The 6,492-nt window shown below is 36.2% G+C and overlaps 1 pseudogene; it reads right to left on the bottom strand.

Moving 5' to 3' along the window:
- Positions 1 to 514: 514 nt before the first annotated feature.
- LOC145134874 (putative aspartic proteinase GIP2 pseudogene) lies at positions 515 to 1,857 on the bottom strand (annotated as a pseudogene).
- Positions 1,858 to 6,492: the final 4,635 nt, after the last annotated feature.

Below are 6,492 nucleotides of genomic sequence, written 5' to 3'. Positions count from 1 at the left end.
ACTTAATTCATTTGCCGTTTCCAAAAAAAAAATGGAAATGGAAAAGTATGATTCAATCTTTTACACACTTAATTCATTTGCCGTTTCCAAAAAAAAAATGGAAATGGAAAAGTATGATTCAATCTTTTACACAAAAAGAATCTGTCAAGTGGAGATGGAAAAAATATGATTCAATTGATCTTTGTTTTGTCAACCACAGTCTATACTTAATATAAAACTCAATAAAGCAAAGATTAGAAAATATCTTTAATGCCCTCAAGCTTTTACAGTTTCTTTAAAATACTATTAAGATTCTTGTTTCACTTTTTGCTACATTTCCCATCTTATTCCATTACTGAAGAAGAAAAAAACGATAGACAACCTCTTTCACTAAAACGTTATTCTTTGAATATAAAAGAAAGTAGATCATATAATACAATATCGATCTGAATTTCAATATTGATCTGAATTTCGATCAATCTTTAGCTTCAAAACATTACAAGCGAAAGAGAAATGGTGAACAAAACAAATACAAATCTTAAGTTACACAGGGAATTAATATACCCTGCTATGGGAACAGCTTGTGTTCTGGAGCAGGAGAGACGAAGAGAGTCCAAGTGTTGATGCAGTTAGATCGAACTCTAGAACATGATTCTCTAACTGATGCCCACCTAAGACAATAGACGTTGTTGGCTCAACTCCTCCATCAATAAAAGCAAGGCATATTACATTCTTCTTGGCTTCCACCATTGAGTTTGCACCATACAGTCTCATCCTTACAGTAGTGCCTTCCAAAACAAGGTCGATATTTGGAACTGCTGGTCCACTTATCGTCTTGGGAACAGTCTTTGAGTCAAAGCACGCCTCAAAAGGTGCGACAGATTTTACCCTTTTGATTTTGTTCAGTGATGCTTCCTTTATGAAATCTTGAACAAGGCTTTTATAAATAGATGAGTGCAAAATCGTATAAGGTAATGTAGTACTAATCTTTGTTCCCCCAACTCCATTTTTATCAAAAGATAGCAGAGATGGACTAAAAGCTACAGGTTTACCACTGATTTCAATGTTTTTGAGATTGATGAAATACTGATAGGAAAGTTCTCCGTCAGATAGAAGACGGGGGCCATTCGGATTGAAAACAAGCGGGGTGGTTACTAGTGACAGCGATTGATCTTCAATGCTAGGAAGCATGTAATATGGACCTCCACCAATGAATATATCCCCCAATCCATTCTCAGAAGATGAAGGTAAACAAAGTGCAAATTTTTTAGCCAACTTGAAAAAAGATGAAATTTGTGATGGAAGTGAGATTTCGTTTCTTGCAAGGCCAACCAACCCCTTAGTATTGTCACCAGGTAAGCGATCTGCAGTGACCGAATCTGCGCAAGCGAATTGGAATTTGGGTACGTCGTAACTAAACCAAACATACGCACCGTCTGTGGAGTATACGGTAATGGTATCTTCACCAAGCTCTTGAATCGATAAGTAATTTGGAACAGGGTTGTAAACGAAGATACCACAGGTGTTGTTGGAGCACCCTGGTCTAGGAGTCGAGTTGCACCTTAAACAGGATGATGACCCCTTGGCCTTCTTACATTTATTTGAACCACATGATATTCGTTTATATGAAGACGACACATAGGATGTACAATCAAACCAAACAGATGGTGATCCAAGATCAATCAATGCATCTATTATAGTAGGTAACTCAGGGTATCCAGACTCATATGTGGTGAAGTACTGGAGAGTTGTTTGATTTTTTCTAATCGGAAGGTGAATGGCTTTTGGTTTTGGCAGTTTGGGAGGACCTGTAGCCGCGTATGAGAAGCTTAAAAGAGAAAAGATGAAGAGAGTGATAAGCGTTTGAGAAGAAGCCATTGTGCTTGGATGTACGCTTGTACTCCAATTTATTGATGTGAATGGCGTTCTTTTATAGTACTTATTGATGTGAATGGCGTTCTTTTTATAGTACTCTCTTGATGCCTATGAGGACATTTGTAAACCTGGTACCTCTAGTGGATGCGCAACAGAATATGTAAAAGGATAATTTTTAAATGAACCCAAGTAATCAAGTAATGATACAGGTAATCACATAATGATACAGGTAATCACATAATGATACAGGTAGTCCTACAGATCTACCTAACTAGCATAACAACTAGCATGCAACACTAACTCATACTCAACATACTATCAACTGCTAGGATATCATATCCAATGGGCCGGCCTTGGTGCCTTAGACCCCTTAGTATAGTGAGGTAACTCACCTCGCAAGTAGTGCTGAAGTACCGTAAACCTCTGATTGCTGTCTCACCAGAAATCCCGAACTATCACATAATAAATACCAAGTCAATACACCACATAACAGTCTTGACTAAGGGTTCACACAATCCATCATGTCCATTCTCTTTATTGGGCCAAAGCCCAATGCCAAGTCCATAACTTTGAAAGTCCTTATGCAAAGCCCATTATTGGCCCAATTTACCAAATTAGGCCTAATTCCAAGATCCATTATCTAAAGCTTGGCCCAAAACATCATATTCATAAAGTCCAACAAAGGCCCAAATCCAACTAGTCAATAAACAGCCCAAAACCCGAAGCCCAAATGATAAAAGCCCAACAGAGGAAGTACGCGGGGCGTACTCCTTTGGTACGTTGGACGTACTCGTTCTGATGTTGACCACCATCGGGGTGGTTGACCCAGTACGTTGGGCGTACTGGATTTACGTTGGGCGTACGTAGCGTTTTGCCAAAATCTCAATAAGTGCTTAATGGCTTAAGCACTTAAGCCCAAACTTCAGATCCAGTGACCAAATGTGCCTAGGTCCCATAAAGTCACAGACTTTATCACTTTGGACGTCCAGAAAACTCTTAATACTTTGTCTTAATCCATTAAGACATTCCTACTCCGTGGATGGGACATCTTAAGCCATTGGGAGCTCATTTTTATCACTCAAAACTCCTTCAAGATTCCAGAATGACAGTTCATTTCGTCCAAATCACATCATGCACCATTTTGGGACTTTTTGGGACAAGAAATGGTTCTTTAAAGCAAAATGGCAAGATCTATACATATATGCATAAAGTTTGAAGCTTTTTACCTTCTGGAGCTTCTAGGGCACAAACCAACTTCAGATCTACAAGCTTGATCTTCTTCTCCAACTCCTTGATGCAACACCTTCTTCTTAAAACACTCAAGAAACACTCATTAAGCTCACACACTCAAGGAAATGGCTAGGGTTTGGGGAAAACGACTCTAAGCAGTGGAAGCAGAGGTAAGGGAGGGTTAGGTGCTTATAATGTTGCTTATATAGCCCACAAACCCTAAATATTAGGGTTTCATCCTGATATAAGTACGCCCAATGTACACAAGTGTACGCCTAGCGTACTAAGGCGGACCTTAGTACGCTTAGCGTACTCCTTCTTGACCCAAGGTTGCAACCTTGGCCCTTATACTTAGCTTGGCTCTACACTTCCAACCCCAAGGACTACAAATGACAAAGTTGTGATAGAAGAGGGTTTGGAAATACCTGCAAAATCTCAGGATGTTACAATAAAGTTGGAAACTTTATCCATTATGAAGCTATTTAGGAACAAGATCTGAGGTTATGGGTCGTGGTCTTGAGAGATTAAGCTTTTAATGGAGATTTTGGCCTCCTGACTATAAGTTACTACATGATATAAGATGTGTCACGACGTGATGGTTCCTAGAATCATGATTGTTTTGTTTTTGCCTCCCTACAACGTGACCAAGGAATGGTCACAACGTGTCGTCGACTTTGACTAAGTTGACCGTTGACCTTGTGGACCTTTGATCATTGACTTTTGATCGGTTTGATCTTGGGTCAAACTTGGAGGAAAATGGGCATTAATTGAGGATTTATCTCTTCTGGGTGTTAGTCGTTCAAGGGATTGATCAGTGCAAGGAGTTAGAGCGTTGTTGTGCTTCTCCGGTTCTGCGAGGTGTGTTTTCTCACATTACTCTTGGGTCGAAGGCACCAATGCCGACCCATTCATTTTGTGTTATATGTATCCTTGTGTATAGGATGTTTCTATGCTATAGTGATATGTTAGATTGGTAGATCTATATGATTACCTGTATTTGTTGGTTACTGTGTATCTTTTGTATATGTCGACATAGTGCAGTTGGTTTATGGCTTTATTGCTCTGTGCGGTAAGCCAACAAACCCAGGGCAATCGAGTCCGATGACTATGGGCCGGTGCAATCCAGTCTGATGACTGTGGGTCGGGGCAATCCAGTCCGATGAATGTGGGACGTGTGTATTCCAGTCGGATGACTATGGACTAGAGGGTAATCTAATCTGATGGTTGTAGACCTAGTGTGCATGCTTGTATATTTATTGTCGTCTGGGGTATTTGGGAGAACTCAATATGTTTTGGCTTACAGTTGTGGATTTAAATCTTTTTAGCTACTTCAGATGATCGGGGCAAGGCGAAGCCATGATCGTGCGCATCCTCCTGCTAGTTTATGTTCTAAGAGATTATTTTTTATAATCTGATTTCTATGGCTTCGTTTCGAAAACGATGCCGGGTCATTTATGGATTTATGAAAATGTCTTGTGAAAATAAAAACAAAAATTCGTGGTTTTTGGGATATTACATGGTGTAGCTCTATCCAGTCTTTCATATTTGAGAACTAGAAAGAAAGTTAAGGTCAATGAATCCTATCTTCTAGGCATATAAGATTCCGGGGACATAATCTTCTTAAAAAGGTGGGCGAATTGTAAAACCCGAATTTTATAGGGTTTGAAAGTGATAATTTATACAGTACTGGGTAAGAGTCATAAACAGGTTTATTGCAAAACTAGCATTAGGCTTTTTAGCATGAATATATGAACTTTGAGGGAGAAGACATGGTATCTGTTGATGCATATTGATGCTTGATTGCGATGACAAGGTGATGTGATACATATATATATATATATATATATATATATATATATATATATATATATATATATATATATATATATATATATATAGAAACAAGATCATGTGAGGACTTTTTTTCGGTGAGAACACCTTAAAAAAATCGATTTTTTAAAAAAAAAAGTACAAATCATAAAATCGAGCATAGTACTATATTGGAGAGAAAAAAATTGAAAAACAAAATTGTGGATCATTAAAATTGAATCATGGATCATTTTTATCATCCATAATCTACTTTTTATGATCCATGATTTAATTTTAATGATCCAAAAAAAAAATTTCCAATTTTTTTTCTCTCCAATATAGTATTATGCTCGATTTTAAGATTTTGTATTTTTTTTAATTTCTTTTCAATTTTTTAAGGTGTCCTCGCCGTAAAAAGAGTCATCATCGGAACCAGACCATATATATATATATATATATATATATATATATATATATATATATATATATATATATATATATATATATATATATATATATATATATATATATATATATTGCTGAAGTTTTAAATTTATAAAACTGAATTTATCGCAACCAGAGTAACACACACTAGTCAGTGAACCTAATCGTGTAATAGTATAGCCGTGGTAAGAAAAAATGTCGAACATAAGGGGAACGATAGTGAATTAATTTGTAATAATATTTTATTATAGGTTACACAAACACACAAAAGCATTAAAAAGGGTTTTATTAAAACTCAAATAATATTTAACATCAAATATCGACAAACTGACTGGAAGACAAATTTCTTTAGGTACTTTGGTCTAGATAAATTACATCTCAAATTAATGGCTAGCTACTCATACAATGGATATTTATTCATTATTCACCGATTCCTCACTGCAAATAAAATTACATTTATATACACAAAGTTGTAGTGGCATTTTGCTTTTGTGCCACTATAACTCATTTTTAGTGGCACTTTGCTTTTGTGCCACTATAAGTTTTAAGATACAGTGGCACTTTATATCTTATGACACTAATAACTTCTTTTTAGTGGCATTAATAATTTTATGGCATTATTTTCATAATTATTAGCATAAAAATAACACTAAATTTTTTATATACATATGTTATATTTAATTTAAGTTTTTATAAAATAAAAAAAATTGTAATAACCTGAATAGAAAAAAATATGAATTAAAAACAAATAACTACATCTTTTTAAAGAATAAAACAAATAACTATATTTTTGAGAGAATCAAACTAAAAATTAGAATATCCCTCTCTTTTTTTTTTGCCAGCGGGAAAATATTTTCCCCAAAATTACAAAATCCCGCAAACTCTTTCATTCTCCCCTATCAAAAATTTCCCCCTCTTTCGATTTCTACATAGAAATACGAAATTAAGAGACAAATTTAGAATTTCAATTCACGCTTACCCTTCTATTACCTTCGACGCTCCCAAGTCCCACCCATGCCTTAAATCCCTAATTGTCATCTCCATCGACTTGAGTCAAAGCACCAAATCGTCACCATCAGTCTTCGCATCCTCATCGTTGTTGTCCCCTGAAACTATTTTTTGTCGCAGCCTACCCACACATCTCCGAATCAGGTA

Source organism: Lactuca virosa, chromosome 8 (assembly GCF_052849685.1).
Source record: "Lactuca virosa cultivar CGN04683 chromosome 8, Lactuca_virosa_CGN04683_v6, whole genome shotgun sequence".
NCBI lineage: Eukaryota > Viridiplantae > Streptophyta > Magnoliopsida > Asterales > Asteraceae > Lactuca > Lactuca virosa.
Note: the sequence above shows the minus strand (reverse complement) of the source record. Positions and strands in the feature narration are given on the sequence as shown.